The sequence below is a fragment of the Macaca nemestrina genome, chromosome 14 (assembly GCF_043159975.1).
Source record: "Macaca nemestrina isolate mMacNem1 chromosome 14, mMacNem.hap1, whole genome shotgun sequence".
Taxonomy (NCBI): Eukaryota; Metazoa; Chordata; class Mammalia; order Primates; family Cercopithecidae; genus Macaca; species Macaca nemestrina.
The window spans coordinates 77,774,475-77,798,122 of record NC_092138.1 but is presented as its reverse complement, the minus strand read 5'-3'; the positions used below and the strand labels follow the sequence as shown (position 1 = coordinate 77,798,122).

Genomic DNA, 23,648 nt, shown 5'->3' with positions numbered 1-23,648 from the left:
TCTGCCTTGTCATAGGGTGTGTGGTGCAAGCTTGTCTCTGCCAAATGCTTTAGTGGCTCTGGAATGGAGAAAGCAGCAGAAGCCCAGAGTGTTTATGCCATGGGAAAAGCTGGGCTTTTCCACAGATCATCCTTCTCCCCCGCCCCCAGGTTCTCATGCCCTACACGATTCCCAGGGGGCCACCCAGCAATTAAGATACAGTTCTGGAGAGCAGAAGGCTCTGACAGCCCCACAAATCAGCCTCCATATCCCCACCCCCAACACACACACACATCGCAGTCCCTCCCAGAACAATACTATCGAGTCATCTTGAGCAATGGCACCAGAAAATCCCAGCGTAATGAAAGAAAACAGAGGCCTGTCTTTCTGGCTGCTGGTGCGATTTCAATAGAAAGCCCTTCTTAAGCAGGAAGAAGCGATTCTTCTGCTATGTCCCTAACAAAAGCTGACCTTTTCCTTGGCGGCATTGGGTAGGCCCAGAATCAAGCTGGGGTTATTTCCCCACCATCGCCAGTCATAGCAACAGCTTTGATTAATGCGGTGGCCCATCAGAGGGATAATGTCAGCCCTAATCAGAAACGCCTCAAGTATCTCTCTTTGCATTTTGGTAAATGGCGTAATCACATTACGGCTGGATGTGTCTGGGATCTGATTGCTGTCGCACAAGTCTGCCTGATTTTCCAGGTTAAGGGGTGTCAGAGGGCCCGAGATGCAACTAATTACCATGCATTGTTAGGAGAGAGGACCGAGGCCACGGAGGCCACCAGGAAAGCTCCTGCCCTATCCTTCCTTCTAAGTCCATAGGAGCAACCCGGGCTGATGGTCTGTCTGCAAGGATGCCTGCCTGAAGGGGATGGGCTGAGAGTCACAGAGGGGTGCTGTTTGCTGTTGTTAAGCATCAGGGAAGCAGAAGCATGGTTGAAAAGAAGAGACAGGCAGCTGAGCTGGGCTTGGCTGTTCCTCCCCCTTGTCCATCAAGCTCGTGATGGACAGTCAGCCTCTGGTCATGCCACTGGGCTGGAAAACTGGCAGGAGGGCCCCACTTGGGCCTGGAGATAGGAAACGGCAGGGGTGACATGTACTGCAAAGGCATGTAATGAGTGTGGACTTAACTTGTCATAATAGCATTTGGCTGTTGGCAGGTTCTGCTTTGTCTGTTGAAGCTTTCTACTTGAGGGTTGATTCTTACTGCACCCTGGGGAGCGAGACTTCTCCTTCTCTCCCCTTTTACTAGCAGGGAAACCAAGGAAAGGAGAGGTGACATGTCTCATCCCTGTATCGATGCTAGGTTCCACTTCCCAAGAGACCCTCCCCCCAGGAAAAGCTTCCTCTCTTTGCCTTCCAGCCTCACTGCTTTTGTCTCTGTGAATCCATAGGTGACAGTAACAATAAATACCACCTATACTGAAAGATTAAGAGGAGGACCTGAGGAAATAGGCATGGAGCCCCCAGAGTCTATTTTTAGATGCCCCTGGGAGGTTTTAAAAAAGGACTCAAGCTGTTAACTATTTATGACTTTCCGAATGCAGGACAGAAATAGAAGGGCAGCACTTAGCTTCTCCAAAGCTGGGGAGTAAATTCCTCTCAGAGACCTGAAACCACTTTGGGGCCATTACATTTACTGTCTCTTGGATGGCATTTAATATCTAGCACAACTAATATCTAGTTTTTATTTTTGGCCACGGCAATAGTTCTTATTTTTTCGGTGTTGAAAATCATGTTAAGAGTAGCCGAGGAAATTGAGTCACGGAGCGAGAACTATCTCAGAGTCACATGGTTGGTCTGTGGCCAAGCCTCGGTGGAAGCAAATCTCTTGCTATTTGGGCCAAAGTTCACTGCCGAGGGTTGAACTGAATGTCCCAGGGCAGGTTTGGGTGTGGAAAATTCTTCAGGGGATACTCAATCCAACAAACGGACAAGATGCTATGGTACCATGAATCAACCAAGCTCCATCTGCCACCTTTCCTGGCTCCACGCCAGCTTTCCACCTGGAAGAGTCAATATTCTCCCCAAGAAGATGTTGCATTAGACATGTTAGAGGACATAGGCTCACGGCCCGCCCTGAAACCTCACACACTTGTGTTGTATTATGAGCAGGACAGAATGCATTTCCAGGCCGGGTTGTACCTCAGGTCGGGGGTAAATAAGTAGGGTTTCCCCAGCTGCTCTCCGAAGCTTTATGATGTCCTTCTCAGTAGCCAGCACCTTGATCATCCCTTCCTTTAAACTTGGCCGAACAGGGACTTGGAAATCAAGGATGTAGAACCTTAGCCCCACACAGCCAATAGCTTTAAGCTAAACAAACCCACAAGAGACTGGTATTTGCCTGAACAGAAAACCACAGACGAATGAATTAACACCACAGTCAGAGTTTCCATCTGGGCCCTGCTGGCGCCCTCACCACACAGAGGCTGCCTGTGCCGGCTGCCCCACTCCCTGCTGGCTCAGCCTAGTGCAAGTCCCTGGGCCAATCCTGACAGAAACGGGGTGTGCATGAACACTGTCTTCCTCAGCCAGGCTGTGGGACTTCCCAAGCAGGGACTCAGCAGTCCAGCCTCTGCTACTGCCTCCTTCTGCCCCTCTATTTCTGGTGACTACCACATCCAGCACGTGGCATGCCAGGGGCCAGCCCCCCATAACCAAGCAGCCTAATGGGCTGTATGGGTCTTCTTGATGCCCACTCCCACTGTACTCTCCAGTCTGGCGGTGCTGCCACTATATACTTGGCTGGTCTGGCATCAACCACATTTGGAATTTGGCTCCATCAGACACTGCTCCCTGTCTGGTACCAGGGACTGTAGTTGATTCTGTTTCTGTTGACAGCTATCTTCTCCAGTCCTAGCTCAACTCTTATCCCTGGTCCCACATACAGTGTTCTCATTACCACCTTCTACAGCACAGTCATGCATAGTTTAACCACAGGGACACGTTCTGAGAAATGTGTCATTATGTGATTTCATTGTTGTGCAAACTTCCTAGAGTGTATTTACACAAACCTAGACGATACAGCCTACTAGAAACCTAGGCTACGTGGTTTAGCCTATTGCCCCTAGGCTGCAAACCCGTATAGGATGTTACTGTACTGACCACTGTAGGTAATTGTAACACAATGGTAAGTATGTATGTACCTAACTTATCTAAGCATAGAAAAGGTATAGTAAAAATGTGGTATAAAAAATAAAAAATGGTACAGCTATATAGGGAACTTACCATAAATAAAGTTTGCAGGACTGGAATTTGCAACTCTGGGTGAGTCAGTGGTGAGTGAGTGTGAAAGCCTAGGACATTACTATACTTTTGTTGTTGTTGTTGTTGAGACAAAGTCTCACTCTGTTGCCCAGGCTGCAGTGTAGTGGCACAATCTCGACTCACTGCAACTTTCGCCTCCTTGGGTTCAAGCGATTCTTGTGCCTCAGCCTCCTGAGTAGCTAGGACTATAGGTGTGCACCACCACTCCTGGATAATTTTTATATTTTTAGTAGAGATGGGGTTTCATCATGTTGGCCAGGGTCTTGAACTTCTAGCCCCCAAGTGATCTACCCACCTTGGCCTCCCAATGTGCTGGGATTGTAGGTGTGAGCCAGAGCGCCCGGCTACTGTACATTTTTATATGACAGGCAGCACAGTAGATTTGTTTACAGCAACGTCACCACAAACATTTGTGTAATGACATTACAACAGCTATGCCATCACTAGATAGGATTTTTTCAGCTCCATGATCATCTTATGGGACCATTGTTGTATACATAGTTCCTCATTGACTGAAATGTCGTTATGTGATGCATAACTGTAGTTGCATTTTAACTCATCCGTCTTCCCTATCAGACTGTGAGCTCCATGAAAGCAAAACTCTCTTCTGGTTTTCTCCTCATTGTATTCCCAGCACCTAGCACAGCAGCTAGCGAAACAGCAATATTTAGTCTGTATTTGATCCATGAAAATGAAAAGGTGATATCCCATTCCTGTAGAGGGGAGTGATCACTTCCTTGATTTTGCTGATGCACATCCGTCTCTGTTCAAATTGAAAGAGTAAGTTCATTGCAAACCATCTCTGGCAGAATTGTCACTTCTGAACAAGTGTCTGTACAAAGACCTTTGCTCATTACAAAACAGGGGTCGTAACAGAAATTGGTCCCTTTGGTTGATTTTGCAATTATATTTAATTGCTCACCATTCTGCCAATTAATCAAGACTTCACTTGCACGAAGTAAGGACATTTTTTTAAGAGGTGGATTAAAGGGGAAATTGCATTTAATGGGAGAAGATGAGGCCGTGGCTCTGAAATATCTTCAAGTGAGTCACAAAGTATCTCTAAACCTTAGTTTCCTCATCTGGAAATTGACATAGTTGAACTCAGTAATCACTAAATTTCTTTCCAGGTTTATGGTCCTATTAACTTATAATTTTGTTTCACTAATGCAAGTCTCCAAGCCTGCTCTTTCTGTCTTGTGTTTTGGCCATATCAGAACCTCAGGGTTAAGCCTTCGCATGACTTTTCATATGTTGCCACCAGGTGGCAGGAGTGTGCCACAGACTTTTGGTTCCATGCATAAAGAGCGTGAGCGTCGGAGGTGGACTTAGGATGGTAGCTTTCTGAGCTAGAAGGGCAGAGTCTTTGAGTTTTTGAAATAGCAAACCCTCTTGTTTGTGAAAACACATTTGCTTTTGTGCAAAACAACAATTTGAGGGTTAGCAATGACCATATCTAGAAATGACCGGGGACCCAGAATTTTATGGTCCAGAATTTTAAGGACATGGCACCCAGCCCCTGGTGGTCTTCTCACTCCCACTTTATACCTGAGTAGGTCATGGCAGCCCATCACCCCAGCAGCCACTGTGGAATTCGTGTCCCATGAGGAACACCAGGGGCTGAACCAGGGTTGATGTATTTACACTGTTTCTTTGCTCCTTCCTGTCTCTAGGGAAAGAGATCAGGGCTAAGCCCACGGAAATTTAGGATCCGTAAGTCCTTTGAAAAAAAACTTTAAACTATTTGCCTAATTATAATAAAGTTTTACCTAAACACAAGCTCAGCAAGGAAAATTGTCACCCCCTGTGATGGTTAGTTTCGTGTCAACTTGTCTGGGCCATGGTGTGCCCAGATGTTTGGTCAAGCATTATTCAGGGTGCTTTTGTGAGTGTGTTGTTGGATGAGATTAGCATTTAAATCCATAGGCTGAGTCAAGCAGATGTGGCCCTCCCTAATGTGGATGGGCCTCATCCAATCAGTTGAAGGCCTGAAGAGAACAAAAGGCTCTCCCTCCTCCAAATAAGAGAGACTTCTTCCTACCTAAGTACTTTCTTCAAACTGGACAATGGTTCTCTCTGGGTCCCAAGCCTGTCAGTCTTCAGCCTAGAAGCTCACCATTAGCTCTCTCGCACTGCTAGTTTGGTAACTCACTCTGCAGATCTGGAGGTTTCTCAGCCTCTGCAATCACATGGGCCAACTCCTTAAAATAAATCCCTTATATATATGTGTATGTATATGTGTGTGTGTGTATAACATATATATGTATAGTGTATATAAAATACGTATATTATGTGCATATATGTATTTGTAAAATATCCCATTTCTTCTGTTTCTCTGGAGAACTGTCACTAACATACTCCCTGGCTGGCCATTCATCCTTTGGCTATGCTTTCATTTCACACATGTGTACTGAGAACCCATCTAGTACTAGGCCCTGTACTAGGCATTAACATAGAAAGATGAACCCAGCTGCCTGACTTTACAGATTCAAGAACAAGGGAAAAGACATACAGAAATGAGGTGTTGCAGAATAGAAGTCAATCTGGAGCTGAGGAAAGCTAAGGATGACCAGATGCTGAAGAGGAGAAATGTAAGCTCATTTCCTGATGATGCTACTTCTCTGCTGCAGAAAAACCACAACAACCAGAGCGCTGTAAATTGGTCTGTTGATGACATTGTCAAAGGCATAAATAGCAACAATGTGGAAAGTCAGCTCCAAGAGACTCAAGCTGCCAGGAAACTACTTTCTAGAGGAAAACAGGCCCCCCCCCCCGCCCAACCCCCGCTGCAAAGACAACTTAATCTGGGCTGGTTTGATTCCAAAATGTGTGTCTTTCTTGGGCAGAACTGATAGTAGTCCCATTCAGTTTGAATCTGCCTGGGCGCTCACTAACATTGCTTCTGGGAATCAGAACAAGCCAAGGTTGTGGTAGTTGGAGGTGCCATCCTAGCATTCATTTCTCTGTTGGCATCTCCCCATGCTCACATCAGTGGACAAGTTGTATCGGCTCCAGGAAACATTGCATGTGATAGTTCAGTTTTCCAAGACTTGGTTACTAAGTACGGTGCAGTTGACCTACCGTTGGCTCTTCTTGCAGTTCCTGATATGTCATCTTTAGCATGTGGTAACTTACGTAATCTTACCTGGACACTTTCAAATCTTTGCTGCAACAAGAATCCTGCACCTGTGTTAGATGCTGTTGAGGAAATTCTTCCTACCTGAGTTCGACTCCTGCATCTTGATGATCCTGAAGTATTAGCAGATACCTACTGGACTATTTCCTACCTGACTGATGGTCCAAATGAATGAATTGACATCGTCATGGAAACAGGAGTTGTGCCCTAACTTGTGAAGCTTCTAGGAGCTTCTGAATTGCCAATTGTGACTCCTGCACTAAGAGCCATAGGGAATATTGTCACTGGAACAGATGAACACACTCAGGTTGTGATCGATGCGGGAGCACTTGCTGTCTTTCCCAGCCTGCTCACCAACCCCAAAACTAACACTCGGAAGGAAGCTACGTGGACAACGTCAAACATCACAGCTGGCCGTCAGGACCGGATACAGCAAGTTGTGAATCACGGATTAGTCCTATTCCTTGCCAGTGTTCTAAGTCAGATCTTAGGACACAAAAGGAAGCTGTATGAGCTGTGACCAACTATATCAGTGGCGAAACAGTTGAACAGATTGTGTACCTCATTCATTGTGGCATGCTGATGAAACTCTTAAATGCGAAAGATACCAAGGTTATTCTGCTTATCCTGGATGCCATTTCAAATATCTTTTAGGCTGCTGAGAAACGAGGTGAAACTGAGAAACTTAGTATGATGATTGAAGAATGTGGGGGCTTAGACAAAATTGAAGCTCTACGAAACCATGAAAATGAGTGTGTATAAGGCTTTGTTAAGCTTTATTAAGGATTTCTCTGTAGAGGAAGAGGAAGATGAAAATGTGGTGCCAGAAACTACCTTTGAAGGCTATACCTTCCAAGTTGAGGATGGGACTCCTGGGAACTTTAACTTTTAGATCATGTAGCTGAGGCATAAATTTGTTGTGTACTACGTTTGGTATAAGTTTGTCTTACCGCTTCTCTACAAAGAACTCTTTTAAATATGGTTTGGTATTGTAGCACTTTTTACACTGAAACTATACTTGAACAGTTCCAACCTGTATATACTGTATAAAGCTTGTCCTCTGAATGGGTTTCTTATTTCTTTGTGGAATTTCATATCTTGCAGTGTGCTGTAAATAAAGATTAAAATCCATCCCTCCAAAAAAAGGAAAAAAACAAAAAACAAAATAGGTGAACAAGTTAGCATGTTTCCTGCCCACAGAAAACTTCCAATCTACTGAGGGGGATAAAGGATCAAATGCTCACACAAGTGTAAAAATGTAGCTATAGCAAGTGCTGCTGAGAGACAGGAGTGGCCACTTGGAGGAGTAGGAAGGAGAGGCTTGATCTGCACGGTAGCCACTAGCCACAAGTGCTCATTTAAATTCAAATTACAAGGCCAAGCGTGGTGGCTCACACCTGTAATCCCAGCACTTTGGGAGGCTGAGGCGGGCAGATCACCTGAGGTCAGGGGTTCGAGACCAGCCTGGCCAACATGATGAAACCTCGTCTCTACTAAAAATACAAAAATTAGCCAGGCATAGTGGTAAGTGCCTGTAATCCCAGCTACTCAGGAGGCTGAGGTAGGAGAATTGCTTGAACCCAGGAGGTGGAGACTGTAGTGAGCTGAGATCAAGCCACTGCACTTCAGCCTGGGTGACAGAGCAAGACCTTGTTTCAGGGGGAAAAAAAAAAAATTCAAATAACAGCCAGACTCCACATAATGATGTTTTTGTCAATTAAGGACCAGATATATGATAGTGGTTCCATAAGATTATGATACTGTATTTTTACTGTACCTTCTAGGTTGAGATATGTTTAGATGCACAAATGCTTACCATTGTATTACAGTTGCTGACAGCGTTCAGCACAGTAACATGCTACTCAGATTTGTAGCCTGGTAGCGATAGGCTACGCTGCATAGTCTAAGTGTATAGCAGGTTATACTATCAAGGTTTAAGTACAGTCTAGGATGGTCTCACAATGACAAAATCACCTAATGATGCATTTCTCATAATGCGATGCCATTGTTAAGTGACACATGACTGTAGTTAAAATTAAATACAAATAAAAAAATTAAAGCACTCTGGGAGGCTGAGGCAGGAGGATTATTTGAGCCCAAAAGATTGAGACCAGCCTGGTCTACATAGGGAGACCCCATCTCTACAAAAAATAAAAATAAAATTAGTCAAGCATGGTGGCACGTGCCTGTAGTCCCAGCTACTTGGGAGGCTGATTTGGGACGATCGCTTGAGCATTGGAGGTCGAGTCTGCAGTGGGGCCGGGATCGTACCCCTGCACTCTAAGCCTGGGCAACAGAGTGAGATCCTGTCTCAAAAAAAGAAAAAGCTCCTTAGTTGCAAATGTGAAGGGCATGGTAGCCGCATGCAGTTAGCAGCTACTGTATTGGACAGCACACATAACAGAACATTTCTATTGTCACCAAAAGTAATAGTACTGACCTAGAGCAAGGTTTCTCAAACTCAGCACTATTAACATGTTTGGCAAGATAATTCTTTGCTGTCAAGGGCTGTCCTGTGTGCTGTTGGATGTTTATCAGCAGTAACTCCCCTCACCCAGTTATGACAAGCAAAATACCTCCAGACATTGTAAAGTAGCCCTTGAGGGGGCAAACTTGCCCCCAGTTCGGAACCATCGGGCTAGAGGACATTCAGACAGAATTAATTTTAGTAATCAGAATGCAGAGTGGTAAGGGCTTTGAGGTGGTAAACCAAGGTGTTGTCAGAACATGGGAAGAAAGTTCTCATCTCAGACTGGAGGACGCAAGGGAAGGCTTCCCCAGGGAGTTGACTCCCAAGCTACATCTTGAAAGGCAAGACAATGGCAGCAACAAGGCTTGATACCACCTAGCACATCACTAGTTCCACCACCAACCTCTTCCTGCCTTCATCATCTATTCCGGTCCCTAGATGGTTCCACGCTAAACTCAGAGGCTGCTGTGTGAACTCTACTTCCCTTCATTCTCCTCTTTTAGGTTACTAGTCTTGTAATGTTTAAAAATCTCAGCTGGGTGTGGTGGCTCACACCTATAATCCCAGCACTTTGGGAAACTGAGAGGGGAGGTTTGCTTGAGGCCAGAAGTTTAAGACCAGCCTGGGCAACACAGCAAGACCCCATCGCTACAAAATGTTTTAAAAGTAGCCGAGTGTGGTGGCGTGTGCCTGTAGTCCTAGCTACTTGGGAGGCTGAGGTGGGAGGGCCACTTGAACCCAGGAATTCAAGGGTGCAGTGTGCCATGATTATACCACTGAACTCCAGCCTGGGTGACAGAGTGAGACCCTGTCCCCAAAAAAGCAAAGATCTCTTGTTCCTTCTTGACTTGGTTAGGGCTCTTATTGTGGCAATAAGAGCTAATTCAACAAAAGGGGTACCAACTGTAAAGACAGGGCACATAAGACTCAAGAAAGGAACCCAAGTTCATTCAGACCCCATGGAGATGTGAATGGGAATATCATTGCACAAAAAGGCTGCTCTATCTCTTGAGGGCTTCATGACCTCACTTTAGACATCTCTGATGCTCTCTGCACATGATCTCTAGTCTCGCCTGTCTACTGATCTGTTTTCTCCTCCTTCAGTTGCAGACAGTCCATAATGGCCACCCAGTTCCCTCTACAGAGGGGCAATGCTTCATAGTCCTTTTGACTTCACTGTCAGTGGGAACTGGCCTATGTGAATTTTAGCTCAACATCCTACATAGGAATATAATAGGCCTAACTCATCATTTTTCGATAAAGGCTACACAAGTCAAGGGCTCCTAGTCTAAAAGACAGTTCCCACCCGGGGCTGATGTCTACCTCTATTCCATGCCACTTGGTACAGAGTCTGTGTCTACTCAGCAGGGACCTGCAATGGGAGATAAGGGAAGGCCAGATGCCCTGTACACAGTTGGCTCAACTTCTACTACTCTGGGTTAGTTACTCATTTCTTTTTTCCCTTCTTGTCATCAGTTGCTCTGGAGTTGTCCCAGATTCCTCCATTTTCTAATCTTTAATCAACTCCTTACTTTCTCCCATCACCTACTACAGTACCTAGCACATAGTAGATGCTCAATAAATATTTGATGTATTGAAGCCCACTAGTCAAAGACTGCCAGGAACACACCTATAGTCAAACACATGTAGGTTTATTGATCTTGCTGCAGTAAGGAAGAGCACATGGTTTTTCAATCAGCGGGCACTGGAGGGGCTTATTGAAGGATTTGGGTTTAGGCTAGGTGATTGTAAGGAAAAACTAGAGAAACAAGAGCCAGTTTTGTATTAGATGTTATTAGAATGTGAGGACAATTCAGCAACTTGGTATCTGAGAAATTCTTGCCGAGGAAGCAGGAAGAATAAAATAGGACTGGGATGTCATTGGTAAAAAAGTAATAATAGTAATCTCCCAGAGGTAACTTTTTTAGCTCTAATGTAGCCTTGACTCTGTTTACATAGAAACATTATTTATTACAGTCTGATTGACAACAGGGTTGATTTTTTTTTACATTTTCAGTTAAATTAAAAAAAAAACCTCAATGACTATTTATGCAAATGAAGAAGCAATTGCAATGAGTTACAGGCAAGGGTGAGGTGCCACGTTTAAGCCAGCCAAAGCGACTCTTCATATTATCTGTCTTTCAAATGATTGCTTTTTACTGATGTTGAACAAAATTGGTCTTTAGTATAATGATGTAACACAGATTCATCTGAGGCTTACTCTACAATTTTGAAATAAATGGTGCTGTATGTGTTCCATTGCTGATATTTTCACCCTTCTTTATGTTGATTGCTCATTCAAGGATACCTTGCAATTGGCCAATGTTCCTCTTCAAATGTGGTCCCATACATTCCAGGTATTGTCTGCTTGGAGCTAAAAACAATAGGTCTATTACTTCCTGAGTTTGCAACACCATGCTCATGGGACACACTTTTTTTTTTTTTCGTAGTCATATTACCCTATAGGTTCACATAAGGCCAGAAGTTTAAGACCAGTCTGGGCAACATAGCAAGACCCCTTCTCTATAAAAGGTTTTAAAATTAGCTGGGTGTGGTGGCGCGTGCCTGTATTCCTAGCTACAGGCTTGACTTGGTTAGAGCTCTTAATATTTTTAAGCAAGAGCACTCTGGTCTAGTATTTGATTTTTGGAATCTGAATAAAAAGTGAATTTGTCATTACTCACAACATGTTATTCATTCTTATGCAACATTCTGGAAGGCTGGAAAAGCACCTATTGTATTTGCTTTTCCTCTTTTTGTTGTATGCAATTTGGTTAACATCACTTCTCTGTAATTCATGCACAACATTGCCAAATGTTGAACTGGACACATGGAAAAAGATAATCTCTCCAGCTTCAGGAAGTCATCAAGCAATGCTTTTTGGTCATGGTTGTTGGACTGCTTTCAATTTATTGCCCATTTTATTAGTCAGGGTTCTCTAGAGGGACAGAACTAATAGGATAGATGTATATATAAAGGGGAGTTTGTTAGGGAGTATTGACTCACATGATCACAAGGTGAAGTCCCACAATAGGCCATCTACAAGCTAGGGAGCAAGGAAGCCAGTCTGTGTCCCAAAACCTCAAAAGTAGGGAACCCGACAGTGCAGCCATCAGTCTGTGGTTGAAGGTCCCAGAGTCCAAAACTGAAGAAGTTGGAGTCTGATGTTCAAGGACAGGAAGCATCCAGTATGGGAGAAAGATGTAGGCTGGGAGGCTCAGTCAGTCTAGTCTTTCCATGTTCTGCCTGCTTTTATTCTGGCTGTGCTGGCAGCCGACTAGATTGTGCCTACCCAGGTTGAGAGTGGGTCTGCCTTTCCCAGTCCACTGACACAAATGTTAACCTCCTTGGGCAACACCTTCACTGACACGCCCAGGAACAACACTTTGCATCCTTCAGTCCAATCAAGTTGACACTCAATTGTTTACCATCACACCCTGCACATTTCACTCCTGTGTGAGTAGATGGGGAGCTTTTTGCCATGGTGCAACTTGAAGCACCAGGAGGAATGGAGAGGATTGGGGGAAGTGGGAGCAGGATGACCAGTGAAGATTGCAAAGAATAGTACAAGACTGAGTCCATTTGTTCTTAAAGTAGGACAGGTGGCATTGGAAATGGACAAGAAGATGTTGCTAGAAATATGAAAGAAAAATTCAACAAGTCTCCATGAACAACAAATGAATATAGGCAGAAATGGGGAAAAGACGGGTTTAAAGTGTGAGTAATTTGGATGGTGTTGGTGAAAATAAAGACGTCTTGGGGAGAAGTCTTTTGGGGCATAGTTGGATGATGATGGGGAATTCTTGCTGAAATGTGTGAGGCAAAAGTACTAGCAAGATTTGAGTGGGTTTTTTTTTTTGGGGTCTAAATTCTGGGCAATTTTTTGTTTGTTTTTGTTTTAGGGCACTGTTCATTTTGTTTTTACAAGAGCCATTTGAGGAGGGTAGGACTAATCCATTTTTGCAAAAGTGAATTTGAGGCTCAGATGAGCTAACATTTTTGTCCAAGGGTATACCTTTAGGAAGAGTGCCACCCTGGGGATATAGAAGTAACTAGACATGTGCCCATTCTCTCTTGCAGAACAGTAAAGGTAATTGCTAACCCACTTAAGTTTGGAGAAGACAGAAGACTGCATTTAATTCAGTCTGGTAGGAGTGAGGAAAAGAATAGGAAGTCTTCTAAGAGGATACAGTATATCAGAATGGAAGGTCAAGTCAGAGAAAGAAGGATATTCAAGGCAGAGAGAACAACATGCAACTATAGAATGCTTAGGAAACAGCAAAGAAATTCATTTCTGCTAGAGAAAAGATGATGTGAGGATCAGATGGAGAGGTGGCAGGACAGGTAGTCAGAACCCAGCTGGGGGAAGTCCTTTTATGCCAGGCTGGAGTTTGGACTTGACATTGTTTGCAATGGAAAGCCAGTGAAGATTTTAAACTGTAAGATTAATCCAACAGGATTGAATTGGCATGGTAGAAAGGTAATTCTGGCAGAAAGATGAAGCCTTGATTAGAAGAGGAGAAGTAGGAGGCCCTTCAGAAATCCAAGGATGATAGTAGTCTGGCAGGCATATAGTACTCTTGTGAGGCAGAAGCAAGAGTAATGGGACAGAGAAGACCGACTCAAGACATGGGAGGAAGAATGCAGAAGACTTGGAGACTGCTTTGATGCAGAGATTTTGGAGATGGGACAGTGAGGAGGACTCTGGGATGGTGGCTGAAATCACTGGTTAGATAGGTCGATAGTAGAGACAAGGAAACTAGGAAGGTGAATAGGTTAGTTGGGGAAAGAATGGGATGAAGATGCAAGTCTAGCTTCCATGTGCCAAATTAAAGTGTTTCGTGACAATTGAGGAGACCTGTTCAGTAAGCAACTGAATATTTGGGTTTACAAAAGACGAGAAGTTTGGGCTGAAGATAAAGTGCCGTTAGGGACATTGTGGTTTGGATTGCATAGTTGGTTCTCTTTATTCAAGGTAGTCATATTCTACAAAGTCACCAAAAACATTGAATTAGTGAACATTGAGCCATTGTTCCTAGGGGAAATATGGGGTTAGGTTCCTGTGAGCCTTTGGTTGTAATATTTTTGTCGACTAATCAGTGCATAATCTTGTTTTATGTGTGTTTCCATTTAAAGATGCCTTATTTAATATATATTGTTGATTCACTAGCATTAAACTCATGGACAACAACACTGTAACTTATGCCTAACTGAAGCTTTTCTAATACATATATTTTCTCTATAAGGAACATCATAATCATCTTGCACTTATAAACACTAGCTGGCACTTCAGCACTGTGCTTGAGGGCCATCTTGAACAGTCAAATCACCAACAAAATGCACACAAATGCAAAAAAACAAAAAAACAAACAAAAAGCAAAACAAAAGACAGGGTGTCCTAAATAGATTATGAAAGATAGTTGTTTGCAGTATAAAAGCTAAAAGAGGAGTGCTGCCTTGTTCAACCTTAGCTGCTCTGTTCATGTTCATGAATGACCATGACACTGCCCAGAGTATTGATTTGGTGGTTACAAATAAATTTTAGTGAGTAGGGAAATTCTTGAATAATGAGGATGCAGTGCATTGAAAACCATGAATGTTTGGTTGATGTCACTTTGAGAAGGATTAGAATGAGAGCGAGAGAGGCTAAAATATGACCTGGGTGCACTGACGTTTGGTAAGTGGTCAGCAGAAAAGATACATGGAAGGAAGGCTTAGGAAGAGGAGCAAGACAGTGAGGTTTAATACCCATAGAATACATTTGGTAAGTGGGCAGCAGAAAAGATACATGGAAGGAAGACTTATGAAGAGGAGCAAGACAGTGAGGTTTAATACCCATTGAATACAAAGTTTCAAGAACAGAAGTACTCAAGCGTATCCATCATAATTAAGCGTTAATTAAGGTAAGGAGTGCCCACTAGATTTTACAAACAGGAGGAGACCTTGAGGAACTCAATGTCCATGAGTTTGTGGGGGTTGAAGCCACATAGCTGAAGGTTGAAGAATAAGGGAGAGTAGAAAAGTGGTAATTCAAGTGTATATTACTCTTTTGATACACTCCATTGTTAAAGAGAAGAAAAAAGATGGTACAATGGCCAGAGAGAACCATAAAGGGCTCTAGTTTTGTTGACTGAAGGGTAGATTAATTTAACTATGGCTGAAAGGAGACCAGTAGAGAGGGATAGGTAAGAAATACAGAAGAGATAGGATGTGGCAGATGGAGTAAGGTCCATGAGTGGGCAGACATGGATCAGGCTTTGGCTGCACAGGAAGGAGGCAGGAAGGGAGGGCTACGGATGAGAGAAAATTTCAGTTCTTTGAATATGTCAGATTTACCCCCTTAAGGGTCTTTGCAATTGCTGTTCCCTCTGTTTAGAATGCGCTTCCCCCCATGTCCTCATGGCTTTATCTGTGGATTCTCATATGACTGGCTCCTTGTTATTCAGATCTCAGCTCAAATGTCACCTTCTCAGAGAGGCTGCCCCTGGCCATCCAGCTAAAAGTAGTCCTTCTGCACTGTCCCCTGAAATTATCTTATTTGTTCATCTGTTTACTTGCTTCATTCCCATCGGCTCACTCAACTGTGAGCTCCGTGACAGCTGGGACCTTTGTCTGTCTTGATCGCAGATATACTCCCAGTGCCTGGCATGTGTTTGTTGAACAAATGAATAGCATGCAGAAAACATGGAGGAAGCTTACTTGAGGGGAGGGAGGGGTTTTGTCTTATTCCTCTTTGTACTCTGATGCCTCGCAGAGAGTAGGCGTTCAGTATTGAATGCAAAAATGAATAGAATAATCATTCCACTCCCAGATATGTATACTGAAGAACTGAAAAGAGATGTTCAAACAAAGACTTGTACAAAAATGTTCATAGCAACATTATTCTTAATACACAAGAGCTGGGAACAGCTCAAGTGTCCATCAACTGATGAGTGGATAAACAAACCAAAAAAAGGGATATAGCCATGTGATAAAGTATTATTCAGCCATAAAGAGGAATGAAGTTCTGATAAGTACCATAATATGGCTGAACCTTGAAGACTTTATGCTAAGTGAAAGAAGCCAAATACAAAAAGCCACATGTTGTATGATGTTATTTACATGGAATGTCCAGAAAAGAAAAATTCAGAGAGACAGAAAGTAGACCAGTGGTTTCCAGGGGCTGGGGGAAAGGGGAATGGGGAGTGATTGTTTAATAAGTACAGGTTTCTTTTTGGGGTGATGAAAATAGAATTAGATAGTGGACTTAGATAGTGGTGACGGTTGTGCAACATCATTAATGTACTAAAAGCCACTGAACTGTACGTTTTAAAATGGTTAATTTTATGTTTTCTTTTTTTTTTTTTTTTTTTTTTTTCAGACAGGGCCTTGCTCTGTCACCCAGGCTGTAGTACAGATCACAACCCACTGCAGCCTCAACTTACCTGGGCTCAAGTGATCCTCCAACCTCAGCCTCCCGAGTAGCTGGGACTACAGGCAAATGTCACCACACACAGCTAATTTTTGGTATTTTTTCGTAGAGATGGGATTTTGCAATGATGCCCGGGCTTGTCTCAAACTCCTGGGCATCAGCAATCTACCCACCTCAGTCTCCCAAAATGCTGGGGTTACAGGCATGTATTAGTCTGTTTTCATGCTGCTGACAAAGACATATCTGAGACTCGGAAGAAAAAGAGATTTAGTTGAACTCACAGTTTCACATGACTGGGGAGGCCTCAGAATCATGGCAAGAGGTGAAAGGCACTTCTCACATGGCAGTGGCAAGAGAAAAATGAGGAAGAAGCAAAAGTGGAAACCTCTGATAAACCTATCCAATCTCATGAGACTCATTTACTATCAAGAATAGCATGGGGAAGACTGGCCCCCATGATTCAGTTACCTCCCCCAGGGTCCCTCCCACAACATGGAGGAATTCTGGGAGATGCAATTCAAGTTGAGATTTGGGTGGGGACACAGCTAAACCATATCATTCTGGCCCTGGCCACCACAAATCTCATGTCTTCACATTTCAAAACCAATCATGCCTTCCCAACAGTCCCCCAAATTCTTATCTCATTTCAGTATTAATCTAAAAGTCCACAGTCCAAAATCTCATCTGAGATAAGCCAAGTCCCTTTTGCCTATGAACCTGTAAAATTGAAAGCAAGCTAGTTACTTCCTGGATACCATGAGGGTACAGGTATTGGGCAAATACAGCCATTCCAAATAGGAGAAATTGACCAAAACAAAGGGGTTACAGGGTCCATGCAAGTCTGAAATCCAGTGGGGCAATCAAATTTTAAAGCTCCAAATGATCTCCTTTGATTCCAGGTCTCATATCCAGGTCACACTGATGCAAGAGGTGGGTTCCCATGGTCTTAGGCATCTCTGCCCCTGTGGCTTTGCAGGGTACAACCTCCCTCCCAGCTCCTTTCATGGGCTGGTGTTGAGTGCCTGTGGCTTTTCCAGGCACATGGTGCAAGCTGTCAGTGGATCTACTATTCTGGGTTCTGGAGGATGGTGGCCCTCTTCTCACGGTTCCAGTAGGTGATGCCCCAGTAGGGACTTTGTGTGGGGCCTCCAACCCCACATTTCCCTTCCACATTGCCCTAGCAGAGGTTCTCCATGAGGACCCCGCCCCTGCAGCAAACTTTTGCCTGCACATCCAGGTGTTTCCATATATCTTCTAAAATCTAGTCAGAAGAAAAATGAGGAAGAAGCAAAAGCAGAAACCCTTAATAAACCCATCAGAACTCGTGAGACTTATTCACAATCACAAGAACAGCACAGGAAAGACTGGCCCCCATGATTCAATTACACGCCCCCCTCCCACTCCAGTCCCTCCAATACAGGGGAATTCTGGGAGATACTATGCAAGTTGAGATTTGGGTGGGGACACAGCCAAATGACATCAAGGCATGAGCCACTGCACCCAGCCAAATTTTATGCTAAATAAATTTTACCTTGATAAAAAATACATAATGGATCTGCATATAATGCATAACCAAACTCTACGGCACACAGGATTGATACTTCAGACTCATCTACAGACAAGTCTTAGAGCCACTTAAAGCAACCCCAAGGCAGGAATCTATCAAATAGATATATTATTCAGAGTTATCAAGTCACTACTCACAGGATTCTTGAAGTATTTCTTCAGATTGTGAGCTCTCAACTCTTTTGCATGAAAACAACTTGATTTTTAGATAGGCATTTAGGGAAACATTTATTGCATGAAAGAAGAAGACCTGCTTTGGGTAACTGCAAATGCTACCACTAAATGTAGAAATGTTTTTTTAGTCACCAGGAAGCATTTTCTCATCTCTTTACCTTCAAGCCATGGCTCAGGACAGTCAGTACTTCTAAGGGGTTTTCTGTCCTTCCATGATGTTTGGGGGAGGCCCAACATGGGGTTTCTGAGGGGTAAAAAAAAAAAAAAAAAGACCACAGCAGAGGCACTGGCAGGTGTGATGTGAGCTCAGTGTGTTCTGGGGGCAGACTCTGGGGAAGGAGGCTCTCTCCAGAAGTCCCGAAAAGGCTACAGGAGTTATGCCTCTTCTTATTTCTAGCTGTGAACAGACCTCTAGTGGCAGCTGCTGAAATTAACCTGCTCTCTCCAGAGCCTCCTCTGTGAATGGATGTGATTCTTTTCTCTCAAAGCATTATTGGTTGCAGCCATTCCAAGAGAACAGGACATTTCCAGCAACATTACACTTCCTGTAGGTCTAATTTGGCCAAATGTGCTCTTAAAAATTTTGGAGCAAATTTTCTTTATTGCCCCTTTTCTATGTGGGCTGAACCATGGACACTAAAGTTGCCTTGTACTGATAGTCGCAAGCCCCCATTTCTGCTGGGCACTGGGAAGAAGACCCAAAGGCAGGATCTCTTATGGGAAAGGTGTTTGGAAGTCAGGCACACCTGGTCCCCTTACCAAAGAAAAGAATGCCTATGAATGGTGATGTCTGAGCCGGAATCAAGTTCAAGCTTCAATGGGCATAATTTCTACTTTGTTATTGGACAGTGGTTCTCAAACTTATGCCAAACAACTCAATGTCAGATCCCTTTCTCCCAGGAGGCTGCCCTTATGACCTCCTCTACAGTCAGATCATCATGCCCTGTTCTGTGTTCATCTTCTATTTTGGCACTTCTTGTATTGGGGTCATTTATTCATTCACTTCATTCATTCATTCAACAAGTATTTATTGACCAACTTTGAGTCAAACACTGTTCTAGGTGCTAGGGATAAAGCAGTGAATATAAAAAGGAAAAGTGTTCAAAGCATTAGCATCTATAGGTACTCAATATTATATACATATATAGATATACATAATCAGACCATTTGTGGAACACCATAAAATATTGATATACGGAATTTAAAATATGTCTGTGAAGAAAAATAAAGTTGGGTAAGAATAAAGGAGTGCAGTGGGTCAATAGGGATCAGTAATTTTTAATAAGGTGATCAGGGAAGGGCTCTCTGGTAAGATGTCATTTGAACAGAGGGCTCAATGGAGTAAAGCATGCAGAGGATATCGGACAAAGGAGGGATATGATGTGAGACCCTTTTCACAGGATCACTCTGGGTGTTGGGGGGAGAACAGAGTGAAAGGAGCATGGTGACAGCAGAGAGCTCAGTCAGGAGCCCGTTGCTGGAATCCAGATGGAAATGGTTGCGGCTTCAACAAGAGTGGACACGGTGGATGGGGTAAAAGGTAGATGCATTTTTAAGATGGAGCTTGCAGGATTTGTTGATGGATTGGATGTGAGAGAAAGAAGAGCCAAGGGTAATTCAGAGTTTGGATGCCTGGAAGAATGGAGCTGCCAGTGCCAAAACGAGCAAAAATGTGGAAGGGAAATTGAAAACAGGAAAAACAAGAGTTTGGTTTTGAACTTGTTAGGTCTAAGATGTCATTTAGCCATCCAAGAGGAGACGTCAATGAGGCAGTTGTAGATAAAAGCCTGGATTTCCGGGAGAGAGCCAGGTTGGATCTGTACATTTGAGAGTTGTCAGAGTACAGAAGGCATTTAAAGAGTATTTTAAAATCATCATCATTCTCCAGGAAAAAAAACAGATACAGAGTAACAAAAAAGAGAAACAGCCCAAGAATCAAGCTCTGGGGCACAAGGGGCAGTGAGGGAAGGACACTGAGAATGAGGTGAGGTGAGGTGAGGTGAGGTGAGGCAGGAAGAGAGCCACAGGAGTCATGTTTTGGGAACCAAGTGAAGAAAGTGGTCCAAGAAGGAGTAAAATGAGCTGGGAATTTGAGAAAGTGGAGAATTGAGAATTGACCACTGGATTTTGCAACATGGAGGTCATGGTGACCTTGCAAGAGCTCTTCCAGCAGAACAGCAGGACCAAAAACCTGATTACAGTGACTTCAGGAGAGAAAAGGAGTAGACCAAGTGCTAAGTGAGCTTCAGCACTTGATCTACTTTAGAGTTTTTCTACAAAGAGGACCTGAAAAATGGAACGTTAGATCGACAGGAGTGAACTCTGAGTAGATGAGAATGAATGAGATCCATTTTACAAACTGAGGAGTTGGACTTAGAAAGAAATGTTGATATGGCCATTTTTTCTTTTTTCCCCTTTTAAAAAGAAAATCTGTGAGTCAATGCCTTTGTTTCACAGCTACTATGTATCTCAACCTGTGAGCAGGCAGAGATGGGCAGGGGAGCTGACACGATCTATGTCTTGAATTGCATAATTTGTTGAAAACCATAAAATATTGATATATGAAATTTGAAATAGCTCAGTATATATGACATAATTCAATACCAGATTCTAGCATGGACAAGCACTAGCTGGTGACATAGGTATAAGAAAAAATTTGAAGTTGAAAAATGTCCAGCTATTGACTTAATGTATTTCCATGAATTGGGAAGTGATTGCTGTGCCGTTATTTTTGCAGCTGACACCTGGTCCAGTCTGCAGAACACCATGGTTCCATAGGTTGAGACTGTCCTCACTGCCCAGAGAATTTCACATTTGGAAGGAACAATTTAGATGTGGAGGTGGTCACTCCACTAATGTTCTGAGACTCTTCAAATCACAGGTGAGAAGAGAAGAGATTCTTGAATTTTGGCCACTGGAAGCTGGTATTTCACAGCATTTTGATTGCCCAGCCTTAGCTTGGCAAAGTTGGACTGACTTGCTTCAGGACGTCCAGGAAGGTACTCTGACCTGAATAAGAGACACACCATAGGAGCATCCCACAAGGGCTTTGAAGGTCTTTTTAGGAAGCATCTCCAAGAGGATGAGGTGCAACGTCATAAAAAGCAGTGTGCTGGATATCTTGGTAAAAAGGACAAAGTATATGTCAGGCCAGGCTCAAGTTTGAAACTCCTTGAATCAGTTCTGAAGGGACCACTCTATCCCTGGCCATAATTCTTAACCAGTCAAACATATTAGCTTACTAAATCCTGATAAAAACCATAAGCCTCGTAGAGGTTAGGTGACTCTCTGAGGTTACACAGCCAGTAGGTGGCAGATCTGGGGTTGAAACAGAAGGCTCCTGAAACCAAATTTTGTGCCTGTTCCATCAAAAGAAATTGTTAAAAGGCAAGCCAAGGCTTAAAACCTAGCTTGTCCCTAAGGATACACCTTCCCTACTCATGGGAGGCCTGGTTGGGTACAGTCCTATTTGGGTGGGGTCAGGTTTTGGGTAAAGGTTGGATGGAGTGGTTCCCGTGTGTTTTTGCTTGCGAACTGTGTGTCCTCCCAGTTGTTCCTGGGTCTGGATGGGACCTGATAGCAAGTTGACCACATTTAACTGGAGTGATGCCATAGAGATCCAAAAGTAAACAATAAAGGAAAAAAGCCATAACTTGTTTAAGATTCTTAGAGTTTTCTGTTACTGTCACATACATTGCTCCCTTTGATTGTCACTGCAACCCTGTGATGTGGGAATTAATTCGGGCCCATTTGATGAATGAGGTAGCTGGTCCCAAGGAAGGAAAGTTCCTACATATTATATTCCTGCTCTGGGTTCTTCCATAGGGAAATTTTAGGACTTTGAGGCACTTCTGTCTCTAGTGCTATGTCATGGTTTCTTAAAACTCAAGGAGGCAGGAATGAGGAGGGGGAAATTGTTCGCTTTGCAAGGCATTTTATCTATCTATGTATCTATCTATGTATCTATGTATCTATGTATGTATGTATGTATGTATGTATCTATCTATCTATCTATCTATCTATGTATCTATCTATCTATCTATCAATCAATCAATCATTCATTCTGCTCTGTACTTTACATGTATTTTCTCATTTAATCATCTCAACAACCCTAAGATTATTGAGCAGGAGGCTGAGAGATTTGCTTAAGGCCATGCAGATAGTAAGTAGCCAAAGAGGTCTTAGAATGGGAACCCACAACTTTCCACTGCCTGTTCCTGCCGCTCCATGAAGACTTCAGTTTGCTGGTTTTGGGGGTAGGGTCTGGGTTTTAAACCCTGCATACCTAGATCTCTTCAGTGGGCATCTAAGGGTGTGTGTGGAGGAAAGGGGAGGTTAAGCAAAATTTCTAATTTGAATTCTAATTCACTACTGACCTGTGTGACTTCCCACAAGGGCATCACCTCCCTGAGCCTCGCTTCCTTGTCTGTCAACATGGTGACTGCAATTCCTACCTAACGGGTTCTGGTGAGCTGCTGATGAGAAAACAGACCACAGGGCTTGGTGCCAAGTAGGATCTTAACAAACAGAAAATTCACCCTCTTTTGTGGCAACCCAGGATTTTTTTTTTCCACTGGGAGCTGGGTAGGGAGCTGGGCAGAGAAGGGAGTGGGTTGTTCCAATTGCTCTCTCTCTTCCTTCCTCTGCCTGGGCTCCTGATTTAAGAGACAAACAGCCCTCTTTTGATTATGGTTTAAGTATGAGTAGACCCACTCTGCAGTTCCTTGTGCTGTTTAAATTGGAAGCAACAATAGCAGGAATGTAATAGGCTTGGGAAAGTGCTCTGGTTTGCCCATGGTCACAGTAACCCTAATTAAATGCATTATATTCATTTCCCTTGAAAATTTAACTCCCCGAGTTTTACCAAGACACAAATTATTCCATTCTGTGTGGTTCTCTCGAAGTGGCAAAAGTATAAGTGTGCAGGATGAACGAGATCTCTTTCTGTAGGTCACCAAATTCATTCCCCAGAACCAGGGTCAGTATGGCAAAAGTTGAAAATGCTTTCTTTTTCTCTCGTGCTGATGTGCTCAATGCCAGCTCTGTGCTTACCTTGAGTAAGAAGTCATCACAGATGTGTGGCTACTCTTTCATGGCTACTGAGTGAGATCAGGTATTAGCTCTGTGCTCAAGAAGACCAGGGAGTGGTCACAGGAAGATGAGGAGGCCATAGTGATACAAATGCATGGCTCACAGACTCCTCCTCGGAGGGAAGAACAAGATATATTGGCTATGTATTGCTGTGTAACAAATTACTCCAAACCTTAGCAACTTAAAACATTTATTGCCTTATGTGGTTTCTGAAGGTCAGGAATGTGAGAGCAGCTTAAATGTGTGGTTCTGGCTCAGGGTCTTTTAGGGTTTGCAGTTAAGTTCAAGTTGTCAGCTGGGGCTCTAGTCATCTGAAAGACTGACTAGGGTTGCAAGATGTCCAAGATGACTCACTCAGATGGCTCTTGGCAAGAGATCTTAGATTCTTGCAGTGTGGTCCTCATGACCTGGCAACTGGCCCTTCCTTGAGTGAGTGATTTGAAAGAGAGACAGACAAATAGAAGTCAACAGGTCTTTTATGACTTATAGTCTCTATACTCAAAATTTATCACTGCCACTTTTTTCTATTGGTCACGTAGACCAACCCTGAT

The 23,648-nt window shown here is 43.5% G+C and overlaps 1 long non-coding RNA gene and 1 pseudogene across 1 annotated transcript in view; both read left to right on the top strand.

Annotated features, from left to right (window-relative positions):
* LOC105481033 (uncharacterized) overlaps positions 1-21,642 on the top strand; it is a 42,554-nt gene extending 20,912 nt beyond the window's left edge. The window contains exon 5 of the long non-coding RNA XR_011613089.1: positions 20,744-21,642. This is a non-coding gene — a long non-coding RNA (uncharacterized lncRNA). The remainder of the gene's footprint in view (positions 1-20,743) is intronic.
* LOC105481035 (importin subunit alpha-1 pseudogene) lies at positions 5,710-7,450 on the top strand (annotated as a pseudogene).
* Positions 21,643-23,648: the final 2,006 nt, after the last annotated feature.